This window comes from Misgurnus anguillicaudatus, chromosome 14, assembly GCF_027580225.2.
Source record: "Misgurnus anguillicaudatus chromosome 14, ASM2758022v2, whole genome shotgun sequence".
Taxonomy (NCBI): domain Eukaryota; kingdom Metazoa; phylum Chordata; class Actinopteri; order Cypriniformes; family Cobitidae; genus Misgurnus; species Misgurnus anguillicaudatus.
The window spans coordinates 4349862-4365834 of NC_073350.2; the positions used below are offsets into that span (position 1 = coordinate 4349862).

Consider the following 15973-nt stretch of genomic DNA (forward strand, 5'->3'; position numbering starts at 1 on the left):
TAACTAAGCACTTTACTGTATACGTTACATTATCAATACGCTCGCTTGTACAGTTTATCCTTAGCTGCTATATTCTACTTCTTATATTATCTATTGATTTTCTGTGTTCTCCTTTACATGTACTCATGTAAATCTGCTTTGCAACAATTAACAATTGTGAAAAGCGTTATATAAATAAAATTGAATTGAATTGAACAAGAGATTATAAGCTAGATGCATTTTTATTTGGGGGGGGGGGGTTCGCATTGAATGTTCTTTGACTGTTATACATAATAAATGTGTTTATGAATAAAGGTTGATCTGTTGAAAGCCGTTATTTTGAGTAAGATGCCAAATGTATTAAAATTTGACATTAAAGGAGTGCATAGAACCTTTTTGCCCACCGGCAACTATAGTTGCCGCACATTCAAATACGATTTTCAAAAAAATAAAACTAAAAATGGGGAAAATAAATGCAGAACATGTTTACAGAGGACACTATTAACACAATTATATGCATGAAACCATTCAGAAAAATTTGGGCACAAATGGGTTAACGCGATACGAGCACTCGCTTGTTATTAGACTTTGTTCTTGTCAGTACTATTAAAAATTATAGTTTTTTATAAGTGTCAGAGAGATGTTTTTTGCATGTTGCTTATAAATATATCAGTGGTGATATCTCATAACGTGTTTTAATAGTCACGTCACGATAAAATAAATGCATTGTGTTTCTTGTTTCATGTGTTTCAATACTGATCAATCTACAGGTTATTTAGTGCTCTAACACATCCTTAAGTTTTAGTTCTCAGAGTTTTTCAAAATAAAAGTAAATCGGGTTTAAATGTGAGGAGATCCTTTTGGGACGAAAGTAACACTTGTCACTTTTGCCCCGCTGCTAATACTGTTGTATATGTTAAAAATGTATATTATTCTAATTTTATTTTATTTTCATAGTGTTCAAACTGTTGACAATTTAAGTTGGTACTGTTGGTTGATTTTGAAACATTTGATAAAACAGAAATTTAAAATAAGAATATAATTTCATTATTTTAAACAAAGATAAATGACAAAATACGTTTGCAGTTACATATTAATTAGGTCAAAGTCATGTATATTTAATACAAACAAGTGTAACACAAAAAAACTATCTTGTTTTGTTGTGTTACTTTTGACTCACATATGTTTTACTTTTGTCCTAGCTGACAGGGTCAAATAACCTGCGGCAACGTTGCATCTTAAAGACCGTACAACATCACAATGACAGACGACAATGTTGACTAAGCCTCAGTACATTTACCTGCCGTACGTTCAACTAACTCACGTTTTACTCATTGAGCGTACGTTGGCATTTAGCCACGACTGTGCTGAAATGGCACAGTGTATGCTCGTCTTTAGCATTAGAACAGGGGTAGGCAACGCCGGTCCTGAAGTGCCGCAGTCCTGCAGATTTTATTTCCAACCCTGATTAAATCTCATCCACCTGTAGTTCTCAGGTGACCCTTTAGACCTTGGTTAGCCTGTTCATGTGTGCTTGATTTGAGCTGAAGCTAAACTCTGCAGGGCTGCTGCACTCCAGGACCGACGTTTGCCTACCCCTACGTTAAAAGGATCCAGGATAAACTTTGAGTCAGAAATATTAGAGCGCCAAACTACAGACACACAGGCTTAGAGCCAAGGGGGCACCCGGATTTGAACCGGAGACCTCTTGATCTGCAGTCAAATGCTCTACCACTGAGCTATGCCCCCTATGTGAAGACACGTGGCTGGAGAATTGAAAAAGCATCATGTGTTATACTTCACCACTGTTAAAGCTGTGGTGATTATGTCCAAGTGAATCGTTAGACCTCCCTATCTGCGTTTAAACGCTCTAGCGCTGACCTACAACAATTGCGCTAGATCCAACGTATGTTTTCAACCATTCCGCTAATGTTTTTCAGTTGTTATGATGTTATGTGTTCCTCTTACAGCAAACATCAACAAAGGTAACCGCTCAACCCAGTCTTTCCCACTTTCTAGACAGCTGGCACATAGCACGGACTTTAGAGTCTGAAAACACTCAAGTGTCCCCCAGAGACTCTGGATTGTAAGCACTTCAAAACTGGTGCAAAGAAAACACGTTGCTTTCTCTACTGGGCAGCAGACCACGCCTAGAGGCGTATGGAACAACGTAACCTGCGGCACAGACAGTTCAACATCACAACGACAGACGACGAGGATGGGATTCGAACCCACGCGCGCAGAGCACAATGGATTAGCAGTCCATCGCCTTAACCACTCGGCCACCTCGTCACGTGAAACTTCCTCGGAACCCCGGCCGTTGGCAAGTACACTGTAGCGTGCATCAAATGGTTTCCTTTGTTGATGTAATTAAACGTTATCTTTTAGAAAGGGTTCATTTTGGCCTAACGGAAGGTAAACGCCTGAAGAGAACTGTGCATGAGCAATCCATCGCCTTAGACATGTTTAGAAATAAAATCAAGGACTGACCTTTAATTGATTGGGGTTCTTTTTCAAAATGGTTTTCAACGGATTTCAACATGAAACAGGCAAAAACCAAACGAGACATTCAAGACTTTATGTAAAGGGAACAAGAGGTTTTCATTGGCTTATCTACACAGTCAACTGGCTGGGTAATGCTGACTAAACCTCAGTACATTTACCTGCCGTACGTTCAACTAACACTAACCGACGATCAGGTTTACAATAACGTGCATCAAACTGATGTAACTGTTGAGTTAACTAAATCAACATGACCAAAACCCTGTCATATCTGCAACAAAGTGTTTGTTTCAGTCGAACTGAGGACTTTTTGTGATAACCACATCACCACAGAAACCTGTTTGTTTGGATTTTTTTGGTTATTTTGATGGATTTGGCCACACATTTTCTGTCTGTGCAACACTCCTCAAAGGGGCTATGCTTTTTCGCCCACTTGCGAACTGGCCACCTTTCATGCGTGAAGCGAATGTGACAGGCGGAACTGTGTGTAACTTTAAAAGTGCTTCATGACACAAGGAGTAACGTGTCTCAAGAAAGGCATTTAACTCGCAGCGTATCAAAAGGACCGCGCTGTTTCTGCCCGGTTTCGGACCGAGGACCTTTCGCGTGTTAGGCGAACGTGATAACCACTACACTACAGAAACCTGCACGCTCTGACACTTGGTTGTATTAACAGATTTTGTCACATTTTTTGCGATCGTTTGAAGGAACCGCTCAAACTGTATGAGAAAGGCGGCGCATTTCCCAGGAATGCATGGATGCTTCTTCTGAAACTGGCAAACAGCCACACACTTCTTAGTTCGGGTATCTCACCGATTTGTTTCAGACGTGAAGTGTGAGCAGTCAAGTTGCAGCTCTGCCATCTGCCAGAATAGTAGACTTCAGTTTCACCCCACCTCCAACACACCTGTCTGTAATTATCAAGCTGAATACCTTGATTAGCTGCTTCAGCTACGTTGGGGTTGGAGCTAAAATCTGCAGGGCGGAAGCTCACCAGGAGCAGGGTCGGAGACCCCTGGTATAGTGTAAGCACACAATTCGTGAGCTTTGGCTTCACGTCGCATGGGTTTTACTCGTTGAGTGTACGTTGGCATTTAGCCACGACTGTGCTGAAATGGCACAGTGTATGCTCGTCTTTAGCATTAGAACAGGGGTAGGCAACGCCGGTCCTGAAGTGCCGCAGTCCTGCAGATTTTATTTCCAACCCTGATTAAATCTCATCCACCTGTAGTTCTCAGGTGACCCTTTAGACCTTGGTTAGCCTGTTCATGTGTGCTTGATTTGAGCTGAAGCTAAACTCTGCAGGGCTGCTGCACTCCAGGACCGACGTTTGCCTACCCCTACGTTAAAAGGATCCAGGATAAACTTTGAGTCAGAAATATTAGAGCGCCAAACTACAGACACACAGGCTTAGAGCCAAGGGGGCACCCGGATTTGAACCGGAGACCTCTTGATCTGCAGTCAAATGCTCTACCACTGAGCTATGCCCCCTACGTGAAGACACGTGGCTGGAGAATTGAAAAAGCATCATGTATTATACTTCACCACTGTTAAAGCTGTGGTGATTATGTCCAAGTGAATCGTTAGACCTCCCTATCTGCGTTTAAACGCTCTAGCGCTGACCTACAACAATTGCGCTAGATCCAACGTATGTTTTCAACCATTCCGCTAATGTTTTTCAGTTGTTATGATGTTATGTGTTCCTCTTACAGCAAACATCAACAAAGGTAACCGCTCAACCCAGTCTTTCCCACTTTCTAGACAGCTGGCACATAGCACAGACTTTAGAGTCTGAAAACACTCAAGTGTCCCCCAGAGACTCTGGATTGTAAGCACTTCAAAACTGGTGCAAAGAAAACACATTGCTTTCTCTACTGGGCGGCAGACCACGCCTAGAGGCGTATGGAACAACGTAACCTGTGGCACAGACAGTTCAACATCACAACGAAAGACGACGAGGATGGGATTCGAACCCACGCGTGCAGAGCACAATGGATTAGCAGTCCATCGCCTTAACCACTCGGCCACCTCGTCACGTGAAACCTCCTTGGAACCCCGGCCGTTGGGGATTTTGCGATTCCTAAATTACCAGCAAGTACACTGTAGCATGCATCAAATGGTTTCCTTTGTTGATGTAATTAAACGTTATCTTTTAGAAAGGGTTCATTTTGGCCTAACGGAAGGTAAACGCCTGAAGAGAACTGTGCATGAGCAATCCATCGCCTTAGACATGTTTAGAAATAAAATCAAGGACTGACCTTTAATTGATTGGGGTTCTTTTTCAAAATGGTTTTCAACGGATTTCAACATGAAACAGGCAAAAACCAAACGAGACATTCAAGACTTTATGTAAAGGGAACAAGAGGTTTTCATTGGCTTATCTACACAGTCAACTGGCTGGGTAATGCTGACTAAACCTCAGTACATTTACCTGCCGTACGTTCAACTAACACTAACCGACGATCAGGTTTACAATAACGTGCATCAAACTGATGTAACTGTTGAGTTAACTAAATCAACATGACCAAAACCCTGTCATATCTGCAACAAAGTGTTTGTTTCAGTCGAACTGAGGACTTTTTGTGATAACCACATCACCACAGAAACCTGTTTGTTTGGATTTTTTTGGTTATTTTGATGGATTTGGCCACACATTTTCTGTCTGTGCAACACTCCTCAAAGGGGCTATGCTTTTTCGCCCACTTGCGAACTGGCCACCTTTCATGCGTGAAGCGAATGTGACAGGCGGAACTGTGTGTAACTTTAAAAGTGCTTCATGACACAAGGAGTAACGTGTCTCAAGAAAGGCATTTAACTCGCAGCGTATCAAAAGGACCGCGCTGTTTCTGCCCGGTTTCGGACCGAGGACCTTTCGCGTGTTAGGCGAACGTGATAACCACTACACTACAGAAACCTGCACGCTCAGACACTTGGTTGTATTAACGGATTTTGTCACATTTTTTGCGATCGTTTGAAGGAACCGCTCAAACTGTATGAGAAAGGCGGCGCATTTCCCAGGAATGCATGGATGCTTCTTCTGAAACTGGCAAACAGCCACACACTTCTTAGTTCGGGTATCTCACCGATTTGTTTCAGACGTGAAGTGTGAGCAGTCAAGTTGCAGCTCTGCGATCTGCCAGAATAGTAGACTTCAGTTTCACCCCACCTCCAACACACCTGTCTGTAATTATCAAGCTGAATACCTTGATTAGCTGCTTCAGCTACGTTGGGGTTGGAGCTAAAATCTGCAGGGCGGAAGCTCACCAGGAGCAGGGTCGGAGACCCCTGGTATAGTGTAAGCACACAATTCGTGAGCTTTGGCTTCACGTCGCATGGGTTTTACTCGTTGAGTGTACGTTGGCATTTAGCCACGACTGTGCTGAAATGGCACAGTGTATGCTCGTCTTTAGCATTAGAACAGGGGTAGGCAACGCCGGTCCTGAAGTGCCGCAGTCCTGCAGATTTTATTTCCAACCCTGATTAAATCTCATCCACCTGTAGTTCTCAGGTGACCCTTTAGACCTTGGTTAGCCTGTTCATGTGTGCTTGATTTGAGCTGAAGCTAAACTCTGCAGGGCTGCTGCACTCCAGGACCGACGTTTGCCTACCCCTACGTTAAAAGGATCCAGGATAAACTTTGAGTCAGAAATATTAGAGTGCCAAACTACAGACACACAGGCTTAAAGCCAAGGGGGCACCCGGATTTGAACCGGAGACCTCTTGATCTGCAGTCAAATGCTCTACCACTGAGCTATGCCCCCTATGTGAAGACACGTGGCTGGAGAATTGAAAAAGCATCATGTGTTATACTTCACCACTGTTAAAGCTGTGGTGATTATGTCCAAGTGAATCGTTAGACCTCCCTATCTGCGTTTAAACGCTCTAGCGCTGACCTACAACAATTGCGCTAGATCCAACGTATGTTTTCAACCATTCCGCTAATGTTTTTCAGTTGTTATGATGTTATGTGTTCCTCTTACAGCAAACATCAACAAAGGTAACCGCTCAACCCAGTCTTTCCCACTTTCTAGACAGCTGGCACATAGCACGGACTTTAGAGTCTGAAAACACTCAAGTGTCCCCCAGAGACTCTGGATTGTAAGCACTTCAAAACTGGTGCAAAGAAAACACGTTGCTTTCTCTACTGGGCGGCAGACCACGCCTAGAGGCGTATGGAACAACGTAACCTGCGGCACAGACAGTTCAACATCACAACGACAGACGACGAGGATGGGATTCGAACCCACGCGTGCAGAGCACAATGGATTAGCAGTCCATCGCCTTAACCACTCGGCCACCTCGTCAAGTGAAACTTCCTCGGAACCCCGGCCGTTGGGGATTTTGCGATTCCTAAATTACCAGCAAGTACACTGTAGCGTGCATCAAATGGTTTCCTTTGTTGATGTAATTAAACGTTATCTTTTAGAAAGGGTTCATTTTGGCCTAACGGAAGGTAAACGCCTGAAGAGAACTGTGCATGAGCAATCCATCGCCTTAGACATGTTTAGAAATAAAATCAAGGACTGACCTTTAATTGATTGGGGTTCTTTTTCAAAATGGTTTTCAACGGATTTCAACATGAAACAGGCAAAAACCAAACGAGACATTCAAGACTTTATGTAAAGGGAACAAGAGGTTTTCATTGGCTTATCTACACAGTCAACTGGCTGGGTAATGTTGACTAAACCTCAGTACATTTACCTGCCGTACGTTCAACTAACACTAACCGACGATCAGGTTTACAATAACGTGCATCAAACTGATGTAACTGTTGAGTTAACTAAATCAACATGACCAAAACCCTGTCATATCTGCAACAAAGTGTTTGTTTCAGTCGAACTGAGGACTTTTTGTGATAACCACATCACCACAGAAACCTGTTTGTTTGGATTTTTTTGGTTATTTTGATGGATTTGGCCACACATTTTCTGTCTGTGCAACACTCCTCAAAGGGGCTATGCTTTTTCGCCCACTTGCGAACTGGCCACCTTTCATGCGTGAAGCGAATGTGACAGGCGGAACTGTGTGTAACTTTAAAAGTGCTTCATGACACAAGGAGTAACGTGTCTCAAGAAAGGCATTTAACTCGGAGCGTATCAAAAGGACCGCGCTGTTTCTGCCCGGTTTCGGACCGAGGACCTTTCGCGTGTTAGGCGAACGTGATAACCACTACACTACAGAAACCTGCACGCTCTGACACTTGGTTGTATTAACGGATTTTGTCACATTTTTTGCGATCGTTTGAAGGAACCGCTCAAACTGTATGAGAAAGGCGGCGCATTTCCCAGGAATGCATGGATGCTTCTTCTGAAACTGGCAAACAGCCACACACTTCTTAGTTCGGGTATCTCACCGATTTGTTTCAGACGTGAAGTGTGAGCAGTCAAGTTGCAGCTCTGCGATCTGCCAGAATAGTAGACTTCAGTTTCACCCCACCTCCAACACACCTGTCTGTAATTATCAAGCTGAATACCTTGATTAGCTGCTTCAGCTACGTTGGGGTTGGAGCTAAAATCTGCAGGGCGGAAGCTCACCAGGAGCAGGGTCGGAGACCCCTGGTATAGTGTGTAGCAAATGGCTCGGAGTCAAATAGAGGCCATTGGGCATCTGGATTTCAACAGCCCTAAAATTGTGATAATTAGATAACCCTGTCTCCTCTATCACCTATCAAGGCTGTAAAGTGGGCGACAATTAAAACAAATGCCGTCGTAAAAGGAGGTTCAAAGGAACCCCACCAGAGAAACCTTCTTTGTTCGAATGACGATCGCCAGAGACACAGCAGGGGGGCACAGACGATATGTCTCTGATTAAACCACGTTTAAAAATCACAATGAGCTGTTTAAATGTATATATATGTTATATCCCTTTACTGCATGATTATGTATGTGTGATGTAACTGTGTGTTAACACTTTAGTTAGATTTTGTTCACTGTAGCATGTTTCATATCTTAGGTATGAAATTATTATTCAACGTGATCTTAAATCCATGTCTTGTTTAGTATCGAATTAATCTACTCTTTATTTCCCAATCATTTCTATGTATCATATTACCATAAGCCGCATCAATGTCATATCGATTTGAAGAGTTATGGAAACAAAGTTTTATCCTTATGCAATTACGCAAATGTGATGTCTGAAAGAACAAAGGCTTGTTTCCCCGCGCGACCGAACACTTCACGCATTGGTCAAACACCCAAAATGGGCTGGGCGTGTGAAAGGTCAAAACGGCCTATCGCCCAAGCCATCATTGCTCATTGCTCATTGATGTTCGCTCAATCTCTCAATCGCTGATTCACTCAGTATCTCAGTCAGTGGCTTAGTTCACTCATGAGCGCTCAATCGCCCGGTTACTTAGGTAACCCGCCAGCGCAGTTTGGAAACTCGCTGAGACTCAACCAGAGTCCCTCGGATTCATCATCTTTTCTCTGAGCCCTGTCTTTCTTCGGGACAGTCTTCCTGGCTTGCACTTTGCGCTAGAGTTCGGAAAACCACGCGGACCAATCCGCCCTACGAAACAACTTAACGGACTACATCTTACGAACACATCTGGACTCTCTCTCTCTCCTTGCTCGCACCGCGTGCAGCAGAAACTTCGCAACGAAAACACAAAGAGCCAAATGCAAGTATAAACTTGTCTTACTCGCTGATGTTTAAGCTTTACCCCTTATAAAATTAAGGCGCTACTTAGAGATTTTCCGATGGTTTGTGCAGATGTTAAGCAATAGTGCTTTGCCAATCTTTTACTCTCTCTCTCTAGCTCTTTCAATCTTTTCTTTCTCATCTATGTTTTATGTTATGGTATGTGTGTATGTTTAGTTAGTCGTTATGTGTACTTCATTTTATAGTTAATAAACCGGTTTGCATTTTCACAATTGAATTGTTTCTGTGTTCAATGCTCACGAAATTAAAGTCACTATTTCTGCCTTTTGATCCAGCTACACGCTGCGAGTAGCACTGTATATCAGTGAGAAGGTTAATTTTAAAGGCCATGAAATTAACATTTCTTAGACGTTAATATACGATTATGGATATATGTCTTCGGTGGACGAACATATTAATTAATTGTTATTATTAATTCTGCTACGCCAGGTAAAACCTGATAAACTTGTATAATTAATTACAGTTAATTATACATATTCCCTTTTGAGCTAAAATCTAAGATTCCCTTGGGAATCCCCGTAGTGTTTCGGTCGGAGGTTCATAGTGTTTCAAATAACGTTATTTCCCTCCTCCCGCAAATTCGCTACATATAATGGTGGAGAACGCGCGGGCAGATTTAAACATTATTTTCTGAGCAAACCAGTTACAAATCAAATGTGTTTTTGCATTGTGTGAATGAAAAAGAACTATCAGCTATAACTGATTTCGTTCTTTCTTTGTATGAATGAAAATGTATTTTCCTGTATCATTTTCAGGACGTAACAGACTCGCGCCCCTGTTATGTATAGTTAACTGCAGTCTTTAAGGTAACCGTATTAAAAAAATACGCTGCATTACCGTCTGATTCCGCCTAATAAAGAGTAGAATTCCTTTATTTAGAGCGAAGCGGTGGTCGAGTGAGCACTCCCATCTGATAAGGCCTTTTTGTTAAATCTCCAGGAAATGATTTACAATTAGAGAAGCTGTCTATTGTATTTTTCCATTTTATTCACGTACGTGGATTTTTAAAATTGTAAGCACCGAGGGTAAGACTTTTCAATTTTAAAGGAGATAAAAACTTGATCAAGTATTTATAGTCACAACGTATGATAAAGCACGTTGGATTCTTGTTTATTTCGTGTCCCGGTAACGTAAGCCAAAAGAGGTACCGGCTGAACACGAGCAAATTACATCCGTCGTCTTAGCAACGCAGCGGCCGCCGATGTAATTACTGTATAGAAGCGAATCTTTGTCAGTTTAAAGCGTACTACCTAGTTCTAACACTAGATGTCAGTCTTGAGTGTCTAACACTTCTTCTTCTCCATTACTCTACGTCTGACTTCCGCTTTCTTTGTTTGTTGGGCGAAATATCGCCATCTAGTGGGAAAAGCTCGTTTGGTCCTCTCATAAACTCTTTTGGGAGTGTATGACAGAAATCAAACTTGGATTTTTTTACCTTACTTCAATAACTAGGTTATTCTACTACGTTGTAGTTTTATTTCCTACATATTGAATGTTATGGTCTTAAATTATAAATAATAATTAATATTGCTGTGGCTTTATTAATTTATTATTTCTTTATTTAATTTTTATTTTATTTTGATTTGTTTTATTTTTATTTTATTTCATTTTTTTGCTGGTCTCTCTCACTCCTTACTCTCCTGTTCTCTTTTCTATTGTAGAGATTGTATTTTAATTAAGTTTAAATTTAAATTCAATGCAGTTTGATTTATTTTAAATTTTAATTGAATCAATTCTTTACTGTGAATAGAATTCAGCCCCATAAGTCCCATTCTCAGTGAATTCATTTATGTTTTAACTGGTGCAATAGGATAAGCCCCTGTGCATCTCTTGAAAGCTAACACTTGATAGATGAATCAGAGGCTTCGCCAGCGGTGAGTTCTACAAGAGACCGGTCCCGCTGAACTGACTCGAGTGTGTACAGTCGGGGTGCTGCGGTAGCTCCCTCCTTTAGCACCTTAGGCAGCAAGACACAGTGCAACCTCTGCCACCGGGCACTCCAATCGCTAACCTTGCCAGCTGACACACAAAAGCCCTAGCGGCAGTGCCAGTTGGTGGGTGACACCTTTGAGTGCGGCCCGGCGGTGTGAAGGGTGTGACTGTTGAGCGGTCGAGGTGGGGAGGGCAGAAGGCCCGGCACTCTTGGCTGCGTGCTCAGGGAAGCGCCTTGTCTCTGTGTTCCACCCTGGGTTTCCTTAAATAGTCAACGAGTGTTGGTGTAAAAGAGATGCACTTTTCTCCCCTCTATAGCCACTAGAGGCACCAGATCCCTATCAGGTTGGGTCTAACCCAGCCAATCTAGCTAAGCCACTCCCCTAACTCGCATGACTCCATAGTGCCCTCTCCCTGTAAGGCCCTGTCATCAAATTTAGGGTAGAGAACCTGCTAAGCTGAAACAGGAAACCCCTTTTTCCACCTCCTATCCTCTTCATTCCCCCAGCCTTAGGACTTTCGTCTGTTGGCTGTCTCAATTCACATTTTCAGTTTATTTTATTATTTTTATTTATTTTATTTTATTATTTTATTATCATTTATTTGTTTTTCCTCTCTTTTCCTTTCCTGTTTCATTACATTTCCAGCAACCTATCCTCCTCATTCTTTATTTTGTGTGTTTTATTTTATTATTTTTATCATTATAATTAATTAATTTTAATTATTTTGATTCATTTTATTTTGGGCTGAAAGAGCAAAACTGCACAAACCATTAGGAGAATTCATTAGTAATACGCTCGAATAACCAAATGTCCAAGGCGACCTATAGGTTTTAACAAAGCGACAAATTACTAAAATTTTTTCCCTTATTTCCCCACACTGATTATCTGTGCCGCCGGAGAAAGGCCCTGATAATAAGCTTATAGCCCACATATATATATTTTATTGCCGTAGCTCGCTGAACTGTGCGGACTCGCATTGGCTCTTTGTGTTTTCTCTTCTACCAGTGTGTCAACATGTCCAGATTACCAAGCCCTGTCAACCACTGGGACCAGCTAGAGGCCTGGCTCAGCGCTGTGACATCTGAACTCCTGCCCAACATCGCCAATGAACTGCAACACCTGGAAAGAGAGCAACTCGACGGCACCCTGGACAAGTTCATAGCCCACGACCCAACGAGGAGCTACAGTCACAAGGATATAGCCAAGATCACAGGTGCCATCGCTCACAACCTCATCATCCAGCTTAAACTGGGCGAAAGGAACATCGCCCAACTGGAACAGGATGCAGCAGCTCTACAGCTCCAAGCGGCAGAGGCACGGAGGAATCAGGAGGACGCGCAGAATCGTCTAGATCAGCTGACACAGGGATTAGAGGATCAACACCCATCGATGGAGGAGAAACACTGGAGGCTAAAGGACGAGATTGGACAACTCCAAGAGGCCTTGTCAAAACTCCGCACAGACACAGAGCACAAGGAGCAACAGGAAAAGACAGCCAGAGAAGAGCTGTCTGGAAAGCTCCAGCAGGCTGAACATCTTCTGGTGAGAGCAAAGGCAGAACTGAAGGAACGTGATGCCAAGCTGAAGGCCTGTGAGAATCACCTGCGAGCGGCTCGAGATGAAGGTCGAGCTCTGGCTCAGCAACGAGACCAGGCGAGGGACGACCTTGACTCCGCCCAAAGAGAACTCATTTATGCCTATAAACTGCAAGCTGAACAAGTAAGGGAAAAAGCAACCTTTCCCTTTCATTCAACCAGTGAGCCTGCACCCCCCCACCAAAGCTTTTCTGTTGAAAAGGGGGGCGGGAGCCCACTGTTAAAGACATCAGCCAGCATCCCAGAACCTCTCACTACCATAGGGGGGTGGGGACAGACGAATTTCCCGAGGTCACCTGCAGACATGCCCGGCGTGGCACCCAAAGACCTCGACAAGCTGGCTAGAAATATCCCAACATTTACCCCAGAGCCTGCAGGTGGCCATGATATCCACTCTTACCTGCAGGACATTGACTTTTATTTGCAAACACTGCCAAATGTAACCACAAGAGACAAACTGTATCTGCTACGGGTTACTTCCAGTCGTGAAGTGAGGAGTTTCCTTGACCGGCAGCCAGAAAACGTCGAGATGGATTACGAGCAGCTGCAAAAGGCCTTAATAGAAGAGTTTTCGGATCCAGAGTCAGAACAAGGACTTGTTACGGCGATGGACCTCAAACAGAGCCGAAACGAAACTCCACAGGCCTACTACAACAGACTCAGGCGAGCTTACTTTGGCTCACGGAATGAGCCAGGAATGGAGGAGGACTTTAACTTCAGGACCCTCTTCCTGCGAAATCTTCACTTCACAGTAAGCCAACACTTAGGGGTTATGGCCTGCCCTCGCACGATGACAACCAGGCAGCTGCGGGACTTGGCCCATAAAGCTTATAGTAAACAAAGAGCGGCCTCTGAAAAGACTGTTAAAAACCCTGTCATTCTCCCTGTCTCTGAACTGTACCCTGAACTACCACTGGACGGCGCACGACAACGCCACAGTGAAAGACCTTTTAACAGAGGGCCAAGAGGGTCAAGAGACTTTACAGCCAGCCAGGAATGGTACGGCCATGTAGGGGCTCGTCCCAAGCACCAAATGGGACGCGCCAAGAGGTCATGGAGCCGGCCAAACTCATCAGACAACCAGAAGGGTGGCGGCTCGTGGGAACCTGGCCGACGACCTAGAGGTAACCGTCCTGCACCTGGCAGATCAAATACTGGTAACAGTCAACAGAGAGATCAGTCTCGATACACACAGAGCAAATCTGAACTACCCCCGAAACAGTGTGACACAGACACGTCTGAGACAGCAGAGATTCTGAGAATATTGAAGGAGTTAATCCAAAAGAGGCCCCACAAGGAGGACCACGAAGACAAACCCGACTCCTTATTCAAAGACTTTGGCATACAAACAATATCTCAAACACCAACCAATCAAAGCCTGCAAGTACCAGAGAGTGCTGTGTTAAGTGTCTCTTTCCCTACAGAGTCACAGGAAACCGGCCTTAACTGCCTTCCCATTAATACAACAGCCCCAGTACCAAGCCTCCTGGGAAACCTGATCGAAAGAGCAGAAGCTAAAAAGCTATATCTATCCATCACCTTGGAAAATGAGGTTGAACTAGAAGCCCTCGTCGACACCGGAGCTGACCTAACGCTGATGTCATCTCAGCTTTTCACCAGACTCCAGAACAGAGCTAAGGCCCAAAATTTGACCCTTAAACCCCAAAGGTGTATGCTGAATGTGCAGTCTTACAGCCAGACTGAAGTTCAACTGCAACAGGTGATTCCCATCCACCTGACGATCGGTCCTATGAGCATCATACACCCTGTGTACATCTCACCAATGGACTCATACCCTCTCCTCATTGGCAAAGACTTGCTAGACCGCTTTGAACCCTTAATGGACTTTAAACAGTTAAAAATTTGGGCTCAAGTGCGAGAACCTTTACCCTTTCAATCAGCCAGATCATCTAAGGTAAACTGCCAGGTCACACAGGTCATGGACGACCCCCCAGCCAGCCGCGGGAACTTCGTCTCAGACCTAAACTTCAAAATTTCACTGCTCTGCACTCTGCATCCAGCCAAAGACTCAGAGCCATACCCAGAACTTGACACACAAGTTCAACAAAATTTAAAAGATGCAGATGCCATGCAGGATGATGCAGATCATCAGAAACTACAAGCCTTTAACATCGCTACCCAAGCTATGTTAAACCACCTCTCAGACCCCTCCACCTACCCTATCACAAACTCTGACCTGTCTGCTGCTCCAACCCGCAAACGTCTCAACGATGTCAGGCACCTGCTGCGCATACAACACAACATCCTCGGGTATGTCCCTGATGACCGCACTACACCTGCGCTTGTGGTTCCTCAGGCCCATAGGGGGGTCATACTAATGTATGCGCATGACACAGCATGTGCCGCACACCACCGCACAAAAGCCACGTATGAAACACGAAAACAGGTGGCATACTGGCCTGGAATGCAGCACGATGTAGCAGAACACATCAAGAAATGTCTGGTTTGCTGCCAGTTCCAACCGGCTAAGCCAAACCATGGAGCACCACTTCAAAAAAGAGGTGTCAACTTTTCAGTGTCAGACCTCCAGATAGACTGGGTTGGACCATTACCCAGGCCAACGAGGGGCAACAAACACCTTCTCACGGTCATCTGCCAATTCACAAAGTTGGCAGAATGCTTTCCAGCACCCAATGACACCACTCACCAGTATCTGGATGAACTTCATCCGGGAACGACCTTCGCTTTTCGAACAACCAAGATCTGGTCCTACAGTTTCGCCCCGCCAATTCAGACAGCTCACCGACTGCTGTCAAAGAAATTTCTGCCACACTGGACAGGACCTCATGAGATTGTGGACAAACTCTCCCCCATTGCATACCAGATCAAGATGGGCAGGAGTCAGAAGGAACCATTTTCCAGATGGGTCCATCAGAACCAAGTCAAGAGACACTCAACATTATGGCATGATAGTAAAGGGGGGACGAACCAAACTTCTCCACACTGCCTCATCACTAAAACTCTGCCACCTAGGGAACAGCCGCCAATGAAAAGAAAGAGAACTGTCCTGACCAAACAAGGACCTGTAGCGCTCGCCTATTGTTCTTTCTCTCTCTCCCTCTCTGTCACCAGGATGCTGCTGTGGATCACTGTTCTGTACATCAGCCTACATGGGGGATGGTCGCAACCTGAAATCGTGTCACCGGGTCCAGCCTCAGGCATCGCCCTAAAAGAGCAACCTGGACTCCTAATCACAAACTGCAGAACACATAGCCAAAAGGTCTACGTCCGACTCAACCCCCGCGATGTCTACAGAGCACACTACACAGCATCAGCACCAGA

The 15973-nt window shown here is 44.2% G+C and overlaps 9 non-coding genes across 9 annotated transcripts; all 9 read right to left on the minus strand.

The window, feature by feature from the left end:
* Window positions 1–1656: 1656 nt before the first annotated feature.
* Window positions 1657–1728, minus strand: trnac-gca (transfer RNA cysteine (anticodon GCA)). The gene has a single exon. It is a non-coding gene; the product is annotated as a tRNA-Cys (tRNA).
* A 461-nt stretch (window positions 1729–2189) lies between these two features.
* trnas-gcu (transfer RNA serine (anticodon GCU)) lies at window positions 2190–2271 on the minus strand. Its single transcript has one exon. It is a non-coding gene; the product is annotated as a tRNA-Ser (tRNA).
* Window positions 2272–3052: 781 nt separating this feature from the next.
* On the minus strand, window positions 3053–3125 carry trnav-aac (transfer RNA valine (anticodon AAC)). Its single transcript has one exon. It is a non-coding gene; the product is annotated as a tRNA-Val (tRNA).
* A 775-nt stretch (window positions 3126–3900) lies between these two features.
* Window positions 3901–3972, minus strand: trnac-gca (transfer RNA cysteine (anticodon GCA)). The gene has a single exon. It is a non-coding gene; the product is annotated as a tRNA-Cys (tRNA).
* A 461-nt stretch (window positions 3973–4433) lies between these two features.
* Window positions 4434–4515, minus strand: trnas-gcu (transfer RNA serine (anticodon GCU)). Its single transcript has one exon. It is a non-coding gene; the product is annotated as a tRNA-Ser (tRNA).
* An 807-nt stretch (window positions 4516–5322) lies between these two features.
* On the minus strand, window positions 5323–5395 carry trnav-aac (transfer RNA valine (anticodon AAC)). The gene has a single exon. It is a non-coding gene; the product is annotated as a tRNA-Val (tRNA).
* Window positions 5396–6170: 775 nt separating this feature from the next.
* On the minus strand, window positions 6171–6242 carry trnac-gca (transfer RNA cysteine (anticodon GCA)). The gene has a single exon. It is a non-coding gene; the product is annotated as a tRNA-Cys (tRNA).
* Window positions 6243–6703: 461 nt separating this feature from the next.
* Window positions 6704–6785, minus strand: trnas-gcu (transfer RNA serine (anticodon GCU)). Its single transcript has one exon. It is a non-coding gene; the product is annotated as a tRNA-Ser (tRNA).
* Window positions 6786–7592: 807 nt separating this feature from the next.
* trnav-aac (transfer RNA valine (anticodon AAC)) lies at window positions 7593–7665 on the minus strand. The gene has a single exon. It is a non-coding gene; the product is annotated as a tRNA-Val (tRNA).
* Between the last annotated feature and the right edge of the window lie 8308 nt (window positions 7666–15973).